Source organism: Cryptomeria japonica, chromosome 4 (assembly GCF_030272615.1).
Source record: "Cryptomeria japonica chromosome 4, Sugi_1.0, whole genome shotgun sequence".
Lineage (NCBI taxonomy): Eukaryota > Viridiplantae > Streptophyta > Pinopsida > Cupressales > Cupressaceae > Cryptomeria > Cryptomeria japonica.
This window is the reverse complement of record NC_081408.1, coordinates 427,511,252-427,532,159: the sequence shown is the minus strand read 5'-3', so window position 1 is coordinate 427,532,159 and position 20,908 is coordinate 427,511,252. Positions and strand designations below refer to the sequence as shown.

Below are 20,908 nucleotides of genomic sequence, written 5' to 3'. Positions count from 1 at the left end.
TAATATTAAGTAAAAAGAAATTATGATAATATTCAAATCCATTTATTAAAACATCATGATATTTAGATCAATAAATCATAGCATCATTAACATTTGAATCCACACATCATAGCATATTCCTCATAGCAATTCACATCATGAATTTCTTGGAAATGCTTGCAAACTGGCAATTCCGAAGGCTGGCCATCCTTGACTTGCTGAGAGCATGAAAGGTTGGTCACCCTTCCATCCTTCAGTTGACCTGGGAGGCTGGCTGTCCTCCTCAATCAAGGCCAAAAGCATGGAAGGCTGGCTGTCTGTTGCACCTTTTGTCCAACCTGATAAGAGCATGAAGGTGGGCCATTCTTTCTTCTCTCGTGAACTCGGAAGGCCACTGGTCCTTCCTATTTGCAAGACACTTAACAACAAATATAAGACATGAATTCTCAAGGAATTTGCTAGATTATTTCTAATTAAACACCTCTTGATGAATCAATATATTTATTCTCAAATGTTTGATTCCAATTATTTCTGATTCCAGTTATTTCTGAATATTATAAATTGCTGCTCTCAATTCTATTCCAAATTTATGTCTCGGATGATTGATGCCTTAGCAATTGATTTTTGAATGTTTAAAGTCTTAATGGTTGATATTTGAATGATTTGAGTCTAGAATGGGCAATGCTTGAATAGTTGATGTTTGAATGATGGATGTTTGTATGTTTTATTGATTGAATGAATTCATAATTTATGATGATGCTTTGCTGATTGATTGTTTGCTTGATTTGATATTGATCATTGCTTTTATGGATTCATGAATGATAATTGAATGAGTGCTGATTTGATGTGTTAGTGAGTGATGATTGATAAGTGATCTTTGAATGCTTGGAATGATTTCTCCTTTATACTTTATTGGTGAAAGAGTCAACACTTTTCATAAGACTTAATTCACCACTCTTCATAGCTGCCTTTTGAGAATAATAAGTTAGTTTTAAAATTGATCTCTCTTGCATATCTTCCTGAAATGAAACCTTCTCCCCTCTATATCTTCTAGTGTGAGGGAGAAGTCACACCTCTTCATCTTATCTGCCCTTTGCAAGTCACAACTGTTTACATTTACCACCCTTGGAAAGAGTACAACCCTTCATAATTTCTGCCCTTTGAAAGAGCCACTTCCTTATTTTCTTTCCATTCCTTTCATCTTTCATTAATCCTTCCCTGATTCATATGCTCCATTGCTTCCTTCTTCCTTCCCTCTAAAAATGATTGTCCTCTCTTTTATCTTCTAATGAGGAGGCACACCCCTCATTTTGCAAGGGATGCATTGTAATCGCTGCTTATTATTTCTTTAATTAATCGCTAATAATTGTAATCCTTTTTACCTTGGTCAGACCCTTACAATTAATCACTATTATCCTTTAATTTCATCACCTAGGTTTAATTGCTATTAATGCTGTTATGTTGAAGGCAGCAGTCTGATGGGGGGGGGCATGACACTTTGTATATCCTGTCAGCATGAAATCTTTTGTCCTCTAATAGGGAATACCAAAGTCAAGAATACCTTTGACATAGCACAATACTCTGACAAAACAAATATTTGGTCATGTGGATGTAAGCCCCCCCAATTTGTGAAGTAATTCATCCGCTGATGATGAATCATCATATGTTGCCAACTTCACCCCGACTTCCATAGGGTTAGGAGAAGGATACAATAAACCACATGAAACCATTCCAAAAGATTCTTAGCATACTACTCCTAAGCCATGAAATGATATGGTTATGTTGCTTTAACTCTACCTAAGCAATGTTGTAGAAGGCCTAGATTATTCATGTCAAAAACAGAATACAGATCAGACTTCACTTGTTGCAATGCAATGGGCTCACTACCTGTGATAGGACTATCATCAACATGCACAACAAGAATCAAAATATGTTCATCTTTAATTTTGACATGTGTTCAGATCAAGATGACATGTTCTTTATTTCTTATGTTAGTTGGAATTGTGATTTTAGGGCAAAATATAGTAATATCTCCAAAAGTTACATTACATTGAAACACTTAACATCACATCTACTAGTGTTGACTTGAAGCTTGACGATTTATGCAACAAACTCTTGCATTAGGATAGATGGAAGAAACAATTTAGTACTAGTAGTGATACATAGAATGTGGAACATGCCTTTGCAGCCAAGGACAAAGGCCAAGGCAAGTGGCCTCAGAAGAAAGGCCAAGGGCTAAATGGAGATACTTAAAGAATCTGAAAAATATCACATGTCACTATTGTGGTAAACTTGGTCATATGAAGAGGCATTGAAGAGAGAGGTTGGTTGATTAGAAATCCAATGAGGGCGGGCCTCCACAAAAGGCTCATGGTGCAAAGCTTTTTGAATAGGAGTCTACCTTCTTTGATTTCATGGCCAAACAACCAACATATTAAGCAAAGTCTTTTGCGTGGTACATTGATTTTGAAGCATCTTGACATTTTACTCATGAGAAGGATTACTTCACTGAGTACATGGCTTGTTGAGATTTAGTGATCTTTGGTGGTGGTGAGGAGTTTATAGTTGTTGGCAAAGGCAATGTCTAGATAACCTTTGGAGGGAAAACTCTTATTTTCCTCAACGTATACTATGTCTTGGGCATGGAGCTCAATTTGCTCTCATTGAGTCAGATTATGTTGCCACCGTCCCAAGCTGGATGTCATTTTTAACACACACAAATCCTATATTGGTGACAAGGAGTCCAAAAAAACCATCACAATTGGCATAGAAGATCATGGGAGAAATTTTAGGAGCATGCATTAGCAGCCCAGAGTTCATTTGCTATCAATACACTTTGACATCAGTGTTATGGGCATCTCAACCTATCTTATCTCTCTCAGTTGGATTGAGAGAATATGGTAGAAGGTTTCTTTGAATTCCAACGACAGATATATGGTGTTTGTTGAGCTTGCCAAGTAGGGAAGTGATGGTGTCTGTTTAATCATCTACCAAACATTAGAATAAAGTACGCAAAGATAATTTATCCTCTCTTGAAAAATCACCGCTTATGCTAAGATTGCTAGAAGATCATATGGCGATTCCAAGGTTTCTTTTGTCAGGTCTTGACATGTGGATAAGCTCAATGGGCGTTGTGATTTGCTGGTAATACACAAAGGGACTTACGCTTGGATTGTTCAATTCACAATGAAGGTTTAGACAATGAAGCTCTATCAATTGGGACTTGGATCATGAAAAACTAAAAAGGAGACAAGGGTTTAGAAGTTCTAATCTACTCCTAGGAATTCCAGAGACGGTATTGGTTTGATGACCTCAATAAACCACACTTTGCTTCGCCTTATTCACGACAACTACACAAAGTGGGTGCAATCTTCAAAGGACGTGCTTATGATTGGGTTTAGAAGTTCTAATCTACTCCTAGGAATTCTAGAGACGGTATAGGTTTGATGACCTCAATAAACCACACTTTGCTTCGCCTCATTCACGTCAACTACACAAAGTGGGTGCAATCTTCAAAGGATGTGCTTATGATTTGGAAGTTTAAACATGCACAAAGGAAAGCTCAGACTAACTTTGCACAGTGAATGAAAATCACCCATTAACCAAAAGTATGAGCGGAGATGCACCATAAACGATACTTATCAGATCTTTCATTCAATCTAAGGTTGTTGCATTGTGAAGTGTGCCCTCTAGAAGCTTCTTGAAATATTCCCACAATTTTTTTTTTTTGATTTTCTCAATAAGATTACAAAGCAAACACAATAACCCGTTAAGGTTAGAGAAATAAGCCAAAACAACTGAAAGGGAACCCTTCCACCTTTTGTTCACCGAGAGCCCAATCTGGGAGGGTGAGAGCATACGGTGTTCCGGGGATCGCTAGCACCATAAATTGAACTGAAATTACAATGCACGGGCGGCAAGCCAACCCCTTTTGCTTATCCAGCAAGACAAAAACTAAACTACTTGGCGGTGAACTAGCCAAGGAAAACAAGAAGGAATTTCAACACAATCACTCTACTGCATATTTCAGCGGGAGGACAATTACTGCATATTTCAGCGGGAGGACAATATCACTCAACCACTTACTCAGTGGGAGGACAAAAGCGACAAACTGAATTACAAACAAGAAGGCGGCTAAGCCATCCTCTTCCACTTGCACAATGGGAATTACAAAAGAAGAAGCAATAAGAATGATTGATCAGTACTACTGAAACAATCTTACAAATAGAGATATGAGCATAGATAAGAAGTTAAGTGCAGATCTGAAGCTATCCAAAATCACCCAACATAAACACTACTTGCTGTTCTGAAACTGAAAATCAATGACACGCAGAACCATCCACACTAGGCAACACCAAAAAACTCACAACTCACTCAATTCTACACCAAATCACACAAAATCTGAAACAAATGAAAGAAATGACATAGGCGATCAATCCCTAAACCTCAAACCAGCAATGTGGAAGCTTAAGGAATGTTGCACACAACCCGATGCACCTCCCAAATGGTACGACCTGTTGTAGATTTTGATTTGCAGCTAAAAATCAGAATCACCACGTCCCCTTTTGCAATTTGGTGAGTTATATTGCCAAGGAGTACGGTTGGATAGAGCCAATACCCAGAATGTAATGATCAATAGGCAGGGAGATATTAACGAAATACTGCTTCAACCACCACGTCCAACAACACCAAAAAATTGCAGCAGCAAACAAACTCTCCAAATCCACACAAAACGCAATCCATAGGAAACAACCAAGCAATCCAACAAAATCGAACCACAACTAGGAGTGATGTCTCACACTCGAAATTGCAAAGGATACTCTAGGAGGTTTTCACCCTCGAAGAAGTCTGGAGTCATTCCGACAGCATAATAGTATAAATCTCTGGATTACCAAATGAGAGGCTGAGCACTTGTATTTATAATTTCCTAGTCTGAAATTCAAATCCAAATTACTGCCAAATTCACCCCCTTCAATTTGCATTTCATTTCCCCAAGGTGGACCCAAGTATGGCGTCCCACTCATAAGTTAGAATTACGCCTAGAGGGAAAAGAACACGATTTTTCGGCATGTAAATACACTTTGTTAAATAAAATAATGTCTCCACATTCACTCTTTGGCGTCCCCCTTCATAACATAAATATTTCGCCCAACAGACTTAGGAAAACAACATTATGCACAATTCTCAATAAAATTAATCAGTAATAAAATAATTAAATATTAAACTTAGGATAAGGAAATAATATTTAATTAAATAACTTATAACTCCAATACTGATTATCAACAAATCAAGGATGAAGCTGAGCAATGAAAACCGCTGAACTGAACTGGATCAGGACCCTGTCCCAGACTGCCAAAAATAGCAACGCTCAAACTGCTACTTACTAAAAATAGTAAGTCATGAAATACTGCTCCGAAAAGCATGATCTTTGCAACTAGAGAAAGAGCTTGGAAAGCTTGGTAAAACTGTACCATCCAGTCAGCTAAACCCTAACTTACTAAAAATAGTAAGTATGCCAACCTCAACTGAATACGATGCATGTATCATCACTACGAAGCTCTCTGAAAACCCAGAAAAATTCCACAATCAGAAACTCCAGACTCCAACTACTTCCCACTCAAAATCCTCCTGGAAGATGGAAACCCTAATTCTGCCAAAAATAGCCTACGGGGACATTACACTCCACCAAGAATGATCGCTGGTTGGAAGGGGACATTACACTTTTGTGGATAAGTCAGGTTCATTGAACCTGGACATGTTGACTTGGAACAATCTGATTGGTTGGAAGATGACGAGATACCACCTCAGCGTGTTGGATGTCCTCTTGAATTCTCCAATTTGTGCGAAGAAATCGTCTAAGTATTGAAATTTGTTTCTTCTTGTCACCATCTAATTCTGATTGGGAGCTTGTCTTTTAATAAGTTTCTATTTTCAGTTTGAGTTCATGAATCGAACTCTATCTTTCTTTCTCCTTCTTGAGTTTAGTCTTTTAAGAAAGTTTAAGGAAGTTTCTCTCTTTCTTTCTTCTTGTTGAGTTTAGTCTTTTAAGAAAGTTTCTATTTTCAGTTTGAGTTCATGAATCGAACTCTATCTTTCTTTCTCCTTCCACATTCGAAACTTTATGAAAACTTTCTTCTTTCCCTCAGCTTGAATTTTGAAACTTTCCAGGTTGGGTGGACTTTATTGATTTCATGACTTCTTATCACCTCCATGGCGGACTTTGCTGTAGGATTTGAGAAATACAAATCCACAGAACCCAAAAGAAACCTGCATGCAAGGAACCTGTCACAGAGAAAGAGAGAGAACGAATACAAGGGTTTTGGCTCTGACAAAGAGAAAAGATGTATTATCAGAGAAAAAATGAATCAAGAATATGAATAATACAAGAGATCAATCTTTATAAAGGAGATCAACACCAAAGGAAAACCTAACCCTAAGGTGTGTACATTTAATAATTAAATATTAATTATTAAATGACTAATGTATGCATAAAGAGAAATCTTAAGAGGAGAGCAAAGTTAATTAATTACTTTACTCTAACACCCCCCCTTAAGATGAGCTACAATGCAGCTACAAACAATGCAGAAGAAAGCAAAGGAACTACAATGCAAAAGAGGGTCTCGGCAACAAGGCCTGATCAGGTACCCGAATACAAGAAAATCTCTATAAAGCGGAGTAAAGGAGAAAACCCAGTGGGAAAAAACTCCTCTCCAAAAAGAGATAAAGAATCATGCTGAAAAGAAAACATGAAGGAAGGAAGACCTCACAACTGAGACCCCCCAAGGACAACTTCCTTCACCCCAAGCATTGAGCGCAACTGAAGATAGCGCGGAGATGCCAAAGGTTTAGTGAAGATGTCTGCAACCTGCTCCTCTGTAGGAATATACTCCAAGATGAGAGAACCATCCTGAATCAACTGCCTGATGAAGTGCATGTGGATTTCAATATGCTTTGTCCGCTGATGCTCCACTGGGTTGCGAGAAATGTGAATGGCACTCTGGTTGTCACACCAAAGAATAGTGGGACAATCTGGAGGAAACCCAAACTCTGTCATCGACTGCCGAAGCCATAAAACCTCTTGACTGGCTAACACTGCTGCACGGTACTCAGCCTCTGTAGATGATAATGCAATAGCAGACTGCTTCTTGCGAGACCATGTAATAGGACCAGAACCAAGGCAAAAAATGAAGCCAGAAGTAGACTTCCGATCATTGACATCACCAGCCCAATCGGAGTCAGTGAAGCCAATGATATGAGGGGATCCTGAAGAGTAGTGAATGCCATAATGTGTGGTGCCCCGAATATATCTCAAAATACGTTTGGCTGCTTGTCAATGGCTCTCATGAGGATCATGGGAGAACCGAGAGACAAGGCCAACCGCAAAGGAAAGATCAGGACGAGAATGTGTCAGGTACAACAGACTGCCAACCAACTGCCTGTATAAAGTGGGGTCTACTGAAGGAGTAGAGCAAGTGGAAGACAAAACAACACCTGACTGAAATGGAGTGGGGGCAGACTTGCAATCAAGCATGCCAAATCGCTGAAGCATATCAAGAGCATACTTCTCCTGAAAAATGGAAATCCCATCCGAAGACTGAATAACCTGTAGACCCAGAAAGAAGTGCAAGAGACCAAAATCTGTCATCTCAAACTGCTCCATCAAAGCTCTCTGAACACTTTGAATCATGGAGGATGAGCTACTTGTAATGATGAGATCATCTACATATAGCACTAGAATCAAAAGATCACCCTCCTGACGCTGAATATAGACTGTGTGATCGGAATGACAGCGTGTGAAGTGTGAGGAAAGCAAGAAGGAGTCCATCTTCTCATACCAAGCCCTGGGGGCTTGTTTGAGACCATACAATGAACGTCGAAGTCTACAAACCAAAGAAGTGTCCTGCACAAAACCCTGAGGCTGCTCCATATAGATCTCCTCATGTAGGTCTCCATGCAAGAAGGCACTCTTCACATCCATCTGAAACACTGTCCATCCCTGTGAAGCTGCAAGTGAAAGTACCAGGCGTATAGAATTCATCTTGGCGACAGGAGCAAAGGTCTCAGAGTAGTCAATACCCTCTACCTGAGAAAACCCCTTCGCAACAAGACGGGCCTTATACTTATCAATAGAACCATCTGCAGCATACTTGGTACGATACACCCACTTGCACCGAACCAACTTTCTTCCCTTAGGAAGAGGACAAAGATCCCAAGTATGATTCTTCATCAAAGAAGAATACTCCTCATCCATGGCCCTATCCCACTCTAGGTGTCCTGTCGCCTCTGAAAACTTTTGAGGATCATCTGAAAGGGTATGACTCAAAAGACTAGAACCAGATGTCTGAGCACGAGTGCGACGAGTATCTGAAGGATCACCTGCCAAAGAACCAGCTGCATCAACAGTATCACGGGTCCACTTCGGCAAAGACGGAGCAATTGGTGGTGGTGGAGATGGTGGATCATGATCTACATCATCCTCAAGAGATAAGTAATCCTCAAGAGATGAAGAGGAAGGAGTAGGCAATGAGGGAGAAGCTGGTGATGGAGAATCCATCTGAGGATAACACTCATCAAACTGGACATCCCGCCGAAACAAGACCTCTCTGGAATCAGGATCAAACAACCTGTATGCCTTAACATCCTCACAGTAGCCAACAAATATGAGTGGTCGGCTCTTCCTCTCCATGGCTATCCGCTGAGCATCAGGAATAAATGCCCAAGCCTCACTACCAAAAACTCGGAATGTAGAAACATCAGGCTTGACATGGGTCCAAGCCTCCTCAGGAGTCATATGTCGTAATGCCTTATGGGGCATCCGATTCTGAATATAATTGGCACAATTGACTGCCTCAGCCCAAAATGAAGAACTCATAGCTCGAGACTGTATCATACAATTTGCCATCTCCCGTAAGGTTCTGTTCTTTCTCTCAGCAACACCATTCTGTTGAGGGGTATAAGGCATTGTAAACTGATGCTGTAAACCATGCTCAGTGCAAAAATCTCTGAAAGCCTGATTTACATATTCCCCCCCATTATCTGTGCGTATCCTCCTGATAGAAAGTCCAGATTGCTTCTCCACAAATGTCTTAAACTTCCTGAAAGAGTCAAAGACATCAGACTTGTACTTAAGAAAGTACACCCATGTACGTCTGGAGAATTCATCAATAAAAGTGAGTACATAACGGGCCCCTGAAAAAGGAGGAGTCGGAAAGGACATAAGATCACTGTGTACCAACTCTAGGGCTGCCCTAGCACGAGAGGCTCGACCCTTAGGAAAAGGATCTCGATGATGTTTGCCAAGGACACAACCACGACATACACCATCTGTACAAGAAATCTGTGGAAGCCCAATCACAAGTGCCTGTGTACTCATCTGCTATAGATATCTGTAATTGACATGACCAAAACGCTCATGCCAAAGCCTGCTCACTGAATCTGCATGTGCTATAAGAGAGGAACCAACAGTGTCTGAACTCTCAAAGCCATCAAAACTATATAAGTGAGATGCAGAATCCACACTCCCAGTAGCCACAACCAAGTCAGGATCATGAAGATCTCGAATAACCACATCATGAGGGGAGAACTCAACTGTCTTACCAGAGCCAGAGTGGCAAATCTGATAAACGGATAGGTGGTTTGTCGAAATATTAGGAACCAAAAGCACATCCTGAAGACAACCACCATCCAATGAAACAGTACCAGAACCCTGAACAGAAAGTTGTGTTGAGTCACCAACTGCAATATGTCTAGTGCCGGTAAGGGCAAGAGCGGTGACCAAGTCCTCTATGTGTGTCATATGGTGAGAAGCACCAGAATCTAGTATCCAAGTGGATGCGGAGACATTGCTCGTGCAGAAAGAGCATGACCTTTCCCTGTGGGCTGTGAAGGAGGCTGTGGTGTACTGATATTATGCTGCTGCATGGCTTCCTCCAAAGCCTCTAAACGTTTCCAACACCTGGAAACGGGATGTCCTTCCTTGCCACAAAAACTGCAAGGATCACCTGATTTCTTCTTAGTCTTGGAGGAAGACTCACCAGACTTTGAAGATTTGCCCCGTTTAGAATTGGACTGTGGTTTTGAATCAAACTTAGGTGGTGGCTTGGAGGGATTCTCACTAGCCTCTGAATCTTTCTTAGGCTTCGGTTTCTGCTTCTGTTTTCCTTTGGAGGACTGGGCTACCAATGCTTGGTTCTGTGAACCTGAAAGTGAATCCAGCTGCTTAAGCTTAGCTTGCTCACGAGTCAGACGATCACAAAAGACCTCAAAAGAAGGCATGACATGTCGAGCACCCAAGGCATCCATGGTGGAATAGAAGGTCGAAGAGAAAATCTGAAATGGACCCCGAAGCTTGGAGAGAATCAGAAAAATGCACTCTGTATCAGTCTTAGTCTTACCACAACCCTGCAAGATAGATCTTTGCTGTTTGAACTTCATCAGAAAGTCCTCAATAGAAGGAAACGAATCAGGTACCAAGGAAGTTAACTCTGCCTCAAGCTGCAAAGCTCTGAACTCGTTGACAGTACCAAAAAGTCCTTCAAACTTGGTCCAAATGGCTCGAGGAGTGAGACAACCCTCAAGATGAAACTGAAGACTGTCGGAAATGTGTAAAGCCATCAATCCCATAGCCTGATCCATATTGTTCCTGTACTGCATAATCTCAAAAAGACGTGTCAACTGAGGCTGAACCTCATCCAAACAGGACCATAACCCTTTTGACTGGAGAAGAGTCATCATGCGACCCTTCCAAGTGTGGTAATTATGCGGTGTGAGAGATTCAATAGGTCTGTCTGCCATCCTGTGAACTGTGCCTCAACTGCTCTGAATTTTTAATTATTATTAAGTGGTCTTTCAGAACTAGACAGAAGATGCAGAAGGGGGTTTGATTTTTTTGTATTGGTGTTTGTAAATTCTGGTTTTCTGATGTAAATAACAGAAAGCAAGAGAAAAGATGCAGAAGGGGGTTTGATTTTTTTGTATTGGTGTTTGTAAATTCTGGTTTTCTGATGTAAATAACAGAAAGCAAGAGAAAACACCCCCCCACAATGCAAAAAACTAATCCCCAGTACAAACTGAAAGCCAGAAAATGATAGAAAGCAATAACGGGTTGAGACAAAATTTGGAGCACCTGAAGAATTTTCTGATGAAATAGACTGTAGATCTGGAAAGAGCACAGAACCACCTTTCCGACGCCTATTCGCTTGTGAAAAACGGAGTCCGTATGCAAAAGATATGGCTTCTGGAGTGCAAAAACTTGTTCTGACTTTGACTGGCAAAAAACACTGCAAAACGGCAAAATCAGAGAAAAAGACCTCCATCAATTAGATCGGGCTCGGAACCAGCTTTCCAACGCCTATTCGTTTTCGAAAAACGGAGATCGGATGTCCAAGTTATGCCCGATTTTGTAAAACTGCTCCTAAAGAGCCCAAATAGGCCCTTTAAGCCCTCAAGGGCTTAAAAAAATAAGCCCCTGGTCCTCTGGGCGACCAGGAGCGTGCACAGGGGGCGGCGGCGCGGGGGCGGAGCTGCTGGCAGCGGGCAGCGCGCAGGTGGGCGCAGGCGGCGGGCGGGCTGGGGCCGGGCGGCGCTCGGGCGGGGGGCTCTCAGCGAGCGGCGCGGCGCGGCGGGGGTTACCACCGGCGGCGGTGGCCGCCGGGCTGCGCGGGCGGCGGCGCGGTGCTCCCAACCGGCTGCGCCTTCCTCCAAACTGGCTGCGCTGTTTTTGTAATAAAAAACTGCGTTTTTTATATTTTTTTTTTGATTTTTCGCCTCGGTTTTCGTGCCCTAGGGCCGTACAGCCTTGGGGCCAAAAGAAATTTGCCTCCTGGTGCAACTGTGTCCAAATCGGACGAATTTTATATGGAAATAGGGGTTTTTGGGCGCTACGAGCTCAACGGTGAGGTCCGTTTGGGCTCAAAGTGCACCGAAAAAAAATACCCCCTATTCCAAAATAAAAAACAGAAGACAAACACAGATCTGATGCAACCAAAACCTGGATCTCAAAATCTTTCAAAAGTCTGAACAAGCTGCAGCAGATCTGGCTTTGATACCATGTAGGATTTGAGAAATACAAATCCACAGAACCCAAAAGAAACCTGCATGCAAGGAACCTGTCACAGAGAAAGAGAGAGAACGAATACAAGGGTTTTGGCTTTGACAAAGAGAAAAGATGTATTATCAGAGAAAAAATGAATCAAGAATATGAATAATACAAGAGATCAATCCTTATAAAGGAGATCAACACCAAAGGAAAACCTAACCCTAAGGTGTGTACATTTAATAATTAAATATTAATTATTAAATGACTAATGTATGCATAAAGAGAAATCTTAAGAGGAGAGCAAAGTTAATTAATTACTTTACTCTAACATTTGCCACATTCATGACCCTTCTCTTTGGGCGGGGTTGAGGAGACTTGTGCACCAATCTTGTTATTGCTTCACACCCCAAGGTGGACTTTGTGATAGTCAAGAACCAAGGTGAGGGCGGACTTCATTGATCTCATGCACCTTACATTCAACCAAGGGCGGACTTCATCCATCTTAGGCACCAAGGAGGGCGGATTGGGTGAAGTTCATGCTATATCTTATGCAGATTTCATCATTTCCTTGTACCATTCCCAAGTTACTTCTTACATTCTTGGGCGGACTTTATCAAAGTTGTGCACCTTTAACTTAATCAAGGGCGGACTTCTCCACACTTAGGAACTGCTGATTGCAAGGTAGGGCGGACTTGCTAGCTGTTAGGAACCTTGACACATGATTCAGGGTGGATTTGGTGAAGAATGTGCACCACTTATTATTTCTCTAGGGCAGACTTCATTGAAGTCATGCACCTTGATTTGAAGGAGGGCGGACTTTGGGGAATTCTTTTCCCTCTCATTGGAGTTAGCAGATTTTTTTCTTAGCCAACTGCGGAGTTGAAGGAAAGCCTTCCTTTCTAACTGCTGAGTTCATTACTTTCTTTCCCTTGCACATATTAGACCTCAGAACTTCATCATCAGCTAAGGCGGACTTTGAGAATTCTTTTCCTAGCTGCAGATCAAAGTGTTTTCAAGGTAGGACAAACTTCACCAAAACATTTCCTCATTATTTCTGAGCTTGGGTGGACTTCAGCCTTCTTGAACAAATGTCTTCCTTGGCCAGACTTCCTTAACTTCATGCACCTTATACAAAGGCGGACTTGAAGACACATGTGCACCTTCTACCTCAATTAAGGGCGGAGTTTAAGACATTTTGGCACCATCCAATCAAGGGCGGACTTTGTGATTATTTGTGACCAAGGAGGGAGGACTTCCTTGTGTTTGTGCACTCAACCTCTTGATAGGGCGGACTTCATCATCTTTGGGAACCATCTCACAAGCCAGGGTGAACTTTATCATCTTCATGACACAAAACCTTAACGAATGGCGAACTTTATCTTTTCCTTGAACCATGGTGGGGGCGGAGTTGGATCCTCTTCAGGAACCCACATGCTACTTCCATACCCTTGGGTGGACTTGAGAAACTTCATGGCTCAACTCCAAGGCGGACCTCACCAACTTTGTGACCAAATTTGAAAACCACCTCCCATTTATCCATCAAATTCCTCAGGATGCCTAAAATTTAGGAACTTAGCTTTTTTGAACAAAACTTGGATTTTTGGAGGAATTTGTCGATCATTTCAGTGCATCTCAATGTCAATAGTGCAAACCCTAGACCCACTTTCTAAAAAATAGAAAAAGCAAGGTTCCCTAAAAAAATGAAAAACTTTCTAAAAAAAGTCATTTCGGGGATTGTGCTCAAAATGCCAAAAACGAAACTTCCTAAGAATAGGGAAAAGCAAAAAGCAAAACTTTCGAAAAATAGAAAGTTGTCCAAATTGGCTCAAATCAATTGCGATCTTTGTCCTTTGGGCTTTCTAGACACAATGACGATGTCTAGACTCTGTTCTAACCATGGCTTGTACACATTGACTCATGATGCTCAAAACTCAGGTTGCTCAAAACCGACAAACTTGACAATACTGATACAGGAAGGTCACAAGGCTCTAACAAAAACCCTAGAAAGCAGGAAAAAGGGTGGGTCCCCATTCTCAATGGGGCGATGTGTGAAAAGGTCACAACAGGTTGCAACACACAACTTTGTTTTTAGATGGATAGGTTTGGAGAGCCTGAAAAGTTCTATAGCTGGTTCATGCAGATGTTTGTGGGCCAATGAATACAACATCAGTCACTAGTGCAAGGTATTTTCTCTTGTTTGTTGATGATCTCAGTAAGAAAATGTGGGTGTTTTATTGAAGTCAAAATCAGATGTGTTTAAAGAATTTCTGAAGTTTGAAGCTGTGAAGACCCCTTTGTCCTCTGTGCTGATATTCTGTTGTTTGGTTTGCAACTGGGGTTTGATTTGGTTTTGTTATTTCTGATTTTATTTGCTTTTTGAGAATTTTCAGATATGATGAATGCAGAATATAGACAAATGCTCATACACAACTAACTTCAACTCAATTGCATATATAATTACATTAAGTTTATAGAAATAGCATATTTCCAGCACTCAAAACCCTTGAACTATTTAGAATCAAAAAAGCAATTACAAATGGAATGATTGGAACCTGAAATTCTGATTCGAACTGCTGCATAGATTTTTCCTTCAGTCCAAAAGGCTGCAATTGATTTCCTATAGCAGGCCGCTGCCCCCAAGATTATTTTCAGAATTTTTGAATGCCTCTAATGCAAAATCGCCCAAGCCCTAGATGGTACGGCTGGGTGAGAAGTGTAGCTGGGCTGAGAAGAAAATTATACGGCCTGTAACAACTATAAATGTTGACAATCCCTGTTTATTGAATCTGCTATCGATTCAACTCTTTCTCCTCCTTCAATTGATGAAAACTTGAAGAAATACTTTGCAGTTTAAGCACAATTTGGACTCCTGATGTGAAGCCCTTCTGTAGACCAAATTCAGAAGATATTTCACTCCCTCAAATGGTCGCACACTGAAGATTATCCGTTCTCCAATGGCTGTTTGCACGCTGAAAACCCTGGCTTACGGTTGTAGGGAGGAATTCATGAAGACAAAATGCAATAATCATGCCTTGGTTCGATTTCCAAAGGTTTTTATATATTCTCCATGAAGGGGGTCGAATTTCTTCTATAAAGCACAATTTTAACTCATTAACCATTTTTAATGTTGGCATAATAACTTAATTTCACCCCCTTGGCCTAGGTACCTCACTTAAATAATCAATTGGCCCCTTTTTAATGATGCAAAGACCCCTTCTTTATGAAATATTAATAACATTAAATGCCTTATTATAATTAACTATTAATAAAGTGTCCACTTTATTAATAATTAAATAATCATAACTCCCCAAATAATCATTATTTCTCAATTTTGCCTGCACCCGAAAGTTAACCATTTTATCCTCTGTACGTGCAATTGCCTTACTAAAAATAGAAAGGGTCCCCCTCTATGTAACTCTGACTTACTATAAATAGTAAGTAATGCATACAGAGTCTTGGAGACCTCAAACGAAAGCCAAAACTGCTAACCATTGAACACTAGAGATGATACAAGCCTCAAAAGACCCTCTAACCATCCTCATTAGCCTACGAGGGTCAAAATAATAGGCTAAAAATCCATGTCTGCTAAAATGGGGACATTACAAAAGCATTACTAGGGAAAGAGTTTGGTTGTTCAGTAATCACTCTTAGGTTTGATAATGGTGGTGATTTTATTCAAATGAATTTAATGACTTTCGTGTTGAACACAAAATAAAATGACAATACATTGCACCTTATACTCCACAAAAACATGGAGTAGTTGAGATAAGGAACCGTACAATTACAAAGGTGGCAAAGTGTATTTGGAGAATAGGAGTTTTCTCAAGAAGCTTTGGGCTGAGGTAGTTTACATTGCAGTTTATGTTCTCAATAGGTCTCCAACATAGGTAATGAAGGAGAAGACCCCAAAGAAAATTTGGTTTGGGAGTAAATTAAGAGTGAGTTATCTTAAGGATTTTGATTCTACTTCATATATTTGGATTCTAGATGCAAAAAGAACAAAGTTGGGACTCAAAGTCAGAATTTGATGCTTATAGGGTACAATGACAATCATAGTTGAACTACTCGCGACTCGGCTCGACTCACCAAGCCCCTGAGAAAAAAACTCGGCGAAAACTCGGGAAAAACTTGGAAAAACTCGGCGAAAAACTCGGCAATGCAAAAACATGCTTAATTTTAATAAAAAATGCATTTTTTTTGCAAAATTTAATGAAAAGATGCATCCAATGAGTCAATAAATGATAACACAAAAGAAACAAGCTGATTCTAGATATATTTAAATGTAAAGTGTCTACAAAATCGCATCCTCATGAGAAATGCTGATGGCTGGAAGCAAAATAGTAAATAGTTTTTGTAAAACCAAAAGTAAATACAACTTCCTCTTCCTAGCTCTAGCTAAAACTAGTTTCAAACTTTCATCATATTTGAAATTTCATCATTCATACTCATAGTTTCAAACTTTCATCATATTTGAAATTTCATCATTCATACTCATAGTTTCAAACTTTCAACTCTAAAATGTATAATACCAGGATTTCTTCAATGCTAATTATGTTGTTATATGGAGCCTAATCAGACTCGGAGGTTAAATTTTCCCTATTTCCATCAGTGCAGTTTCCCCCTATATTTTTCGACGGGCGTTTGGGGGCAGCGCCCCCAAGTTGGGGTCAAGGGGCATCGCCGAAGGATCCTGAAATTTGACTAAGTCTGGCAAATTGAAGAATCCTCCAAAAACTAGATTTTGCATTATAACTTCTGGAGGTCCGAAACCACTCTCAAACATCTTGACAGTATATATGGAATATAACTTAAAGTATAAGTGACATTATACTTAAATGTTATATTCCATATATGAATCCTGACGGGCAGACCAAAAAACTCGATGATTACTTGAGGGCATAGTGGGCTCTCAGCGTGGCCCTTCCAAGTGAGTTTTCCCCCTTCTCAGCCCAAAACCATATCGAAAAACAAAAAATGCATGTATTTTTTGCCGTTTTCTGCTGTTATGCTAACACAGGCGAGTTTCAACTCGCCGAGTTTTTGGCAAAAACTTGCCAAAAACTCGGCAAGTTTTCCTGCCGAGTAGAAGTCATTACTACTCGCCAGGTCCAAAAACTTGGCGAGTTTTTGTCACTCGCTGAGTTTTCGGCGAGTGTGTCATCTATGATGACAATCATAAAGGCCTATTGGCTGATTAATGTTGACATTGTCCTCTTGACATTTAGCAGAGATGTTGTGATTGATGAAGAAGTTGGGCCTTTTCAGCTCTTCCAACATCAAAAGTATTGAAGATTAGCTTTTGAAGGCTAAAGATTTAGGTGTGCAATTACATTAGCTCCACCTAAAGGGGGTGACTCTAGTGATTTTGAACAAGTGGAATCTCCCATTTAGGTACTAGTACTAGTACCAGAAGAATTTCTTGATGAACATTTGGATCGACATCTAGATGTTAGAGAAACAGTTCGCTCAAGTCATAACGGCTATGCTGATTTGGATAAAAGGTTTCTAAAATGAGACTAAAATGGTGAGAAAAACATGTTGGTGATGTTCGGGATGATGAAATGATTGAGGGGAGAGAAAGGATACAATTAATTTTTCTCTAATGGCTGTCAATCGAGAAATTTACGAGCAATAGGTGTTCAAGGAAGCAAAAGGTAAAACCTGAATAGGAAAAGGCCATGCAAATTGAACATCAATCTTATGATAAATAAGAGTTGGGTTCTTTCAGATCTTCCATTAGGGAAGAAACCCATTGGCTGCAAATTGGTGTATAAAGACAAGTTCAAAGCTATTGGTACTCTTGACAAGTACAAGCATGGTTGGCGGCAAAAAGATTCTCGCGAAGAGAAGGTATTGACTATGAGGAGACCTTTGCTCCAACAAAGATGAGCACCATCCGTCTAGTTCTTGCCATGGCAGCAAAGTTTGGTTGTATAGTCCTTCAAATGGATGTTAAGAGTGCCTTCCTCAATGATGACTTGGAGGTAGAAATGCATGAACCACAACCTTACAGTTTTTAGGTTGTATGAGAGGAGCATCAAGTATGTAGATTGACAAAAGCTCTACAAAACATAGGAAAACAAATTTTGTCAAAATGCTTAGGGTTTGGGTTTAATAAGGGCTCAATAAGAAGGCCAAAGTGTCATGCCCCTACCAATCTAACAGAAATCACAGCCTTTAAATTATTATAGCTTTTTACAAATACAATTGTACACCTTATAAATAAGCCCAGGCAAAGGCCGACCAGGATTAAATAGGAACAATTATTGGCAAAAGGTTATTTGAAGGAAGGATGACTAGTATTAATGGGCATTGTAATGGGGAGAAATTAATTATTTGAAAGAGGCAGACTTTTGGTTAAGGATTGCCTCCCTTGAAAGAGGTATATATAGAAGATAAGGAGGAGTTGAAAAAGAAGGGAAGCAAGGAGAATTAATTTAATTCAGAGCAGATCAACTAAAGCAGAAATAGCCAAAGGAAATCAGATTAGAATCATAGATATAATCTGTAATTTGCATGCATCATCGAGCAATATTGGTGCTCATAAGAAAGTAGATCAGCAGTAATCAGACATAAATTGATCAGATCAGAGGATTACTATATACTGCAGATAGTAGCAATCTTATTCATCCATGGTATGCAATATGGTGACGTTTTAGTGATAATTCCTCACACAATGTCAAAAGACAATAATGTGTAGATAATAAAATGGTATATTTTATTTATAATTTCTCTCTTATATGGATGTATGAACTATGATAATATATCTTACTCTCTCATACATAATTAGATTCCTTAATCTATTTATCGAACTGCTGCAAGCAATCATGTGGAGGTGAGGAAGGGAATAGAATGAGGGAGAATTGATTTGAGATCCTCTTCTAAGTATGCCACCTCGTGGTGGATGGTTGACGGCTTGCCACTCAAGGCCAAGGGGGGCAAGGTATATTCCGCCCTTGGGCTTAGATGGGAAGGATACTTCGGGCACCCTATTGCGGTTTCCCCTCAACTTCTACAATGGTTGATTGTTAGAATGAATTTAAAGAAGTCTCAATCATAGGTGGAGGAATAATGTGGCACAAATAGGGAGGGCAAAGACAACCTCTCCCACTAAGTACACCACCTCATGGTGGATGGTTGGTGGCTTGTTGCATTGGGCCAAGGGTGATAGTATATCTGCTCTTGGGCTAGTGTGAGGGTTGCTTTGGGCACCCTATCATGTCTCCTCATCCAAGTCCTTTAATGGATGGACTCCAATAATAAATTATATATATTGTACAAATTAAATTAAGATGATTATGAATATATGTTATATTGTTGATTTTAACACTTTCAGATTACTGTAAACTCAGAAAATCAGAATTTAATTACTAAGTAAATTGATTAGATGAAAGATTTATAGTTTTCCAAAATTAAGCATAACCAAGAAATGAACATATAAGAACAAGACACGGTTACCCTGGGAAATTCTCATAGGAGGAAAAACCCAGCCAGAAAAGATCCTCAGATCTGATTATGGATTAGATTCATGTGAAGATTACAACACTTATCTCAAGTATTTGAAGGTGATTGCACTTAGGGCTGATAATGTCTTTCACAAGACTGCACTTTCACAAGTATCCTTTTACCACTTCTAACAGCAATTAGGTCCAAACCCTGGGTCTGCATTATGAAATCTGCACTTTGTTGGACAGCAGCTTTAGCCCTCAGTTCGCTCTTCACATGGATGAATTTCGCACCTTTAATGGCAGAGGTAATTTGCTGATATAACAGATGTGATTCGCTATAGTACTGCTCCTTCAAACTCGCATTAGGCAGATGTAGATATTTGGCATGATAATCTATATTGAATGTTTGATTGAGGAGAAGGTAAGTTTACTTATATGATGCGGTATCCAAAATTCATTTATGTCGGCTCATACTAAATTATTGACCTTTTAATTTATCGTTTCTTCTTTAACCGAATGCATTAGATAGGGTTGGCCCTATTTTGTTTGGCACGTTAACTTTCATGTGGCGTGGAGTAGCGTGGGGTTTTATGATGTGCCGTGAGGTATAGGGCCCAGCCCTATACGTTGGAGAAGGGGCTGGCCCCTTAGGCGGATTCCAATGTTGCCCAAGGCAATTGGAATCCGCCATCCTTGATTACAATCAACACTCCCTCTTAATTAGGGAGAAAGATAATCTTACAACCAGGTTACAAGATTAGGGCCCAGCCCTAAGTAATACATACAATGTTTAAATTGTAATCCGAACTTAGCTGACAACTTCAAATACTCCTAAGAGAGTATCACAACAAGTATCCCATAGTATCCATCTTGTACTGCCTATGGATGATGACTTCAAACTTTAACATGCACACTTGCAAGTCATGAATACATACACAATTATTCATGCAAATCATGGAGTCTTTCCATGCCATCGATCACGCATATCCATATTGTCTTTACCTCAGTCTTCTCCCAAAGAAGAATGTAACATCATAATCTTCCATCTTGCACCCAAGCATAGAGTGGAGATACAGAATCATTGCTCTCCATACGCATAAAGTGAAAACATAGTCCTCCATCTTGCACACAAGCACAAAATGGAATTGACATAATCAGAATATTGTAGTCTTCCATCTTGCACACAAGCATAGAATGGAACTACATAACATAGTCTTCCAACTCGCTGTCATGTCCCTATGCTAATATGTACCCTCAAAATCTAATATTCAATCAATTTTTATTTTCCTTGCGTTGAAATAACAATTTCAAAATTAATAATATAATAAGTTAATTATCAATTATTGAATATTATATTGAGATGAGCATCTTATTTACTAATGATTTCGTATTTAATAATGATTGAATGTAATCCCTAAGTAACTATCAAATTTAATTATGAAAT

General features: G+C 39.9%; 1 protein-coding gene across 2 annotated transcripts in view; it reads left to right on the top strand.

Annotated features, from left to right (window-relative positions):
- LOC131030603 (uncharacterized) overlaps positions 1 to 20,908 on the top strand; it is a 139,661-nt gene that overhangs the window by 21,857 nt on the left and 96,896 nt on the right. The gene's annotated exons all lie outside the window — the stretch shown is intronic.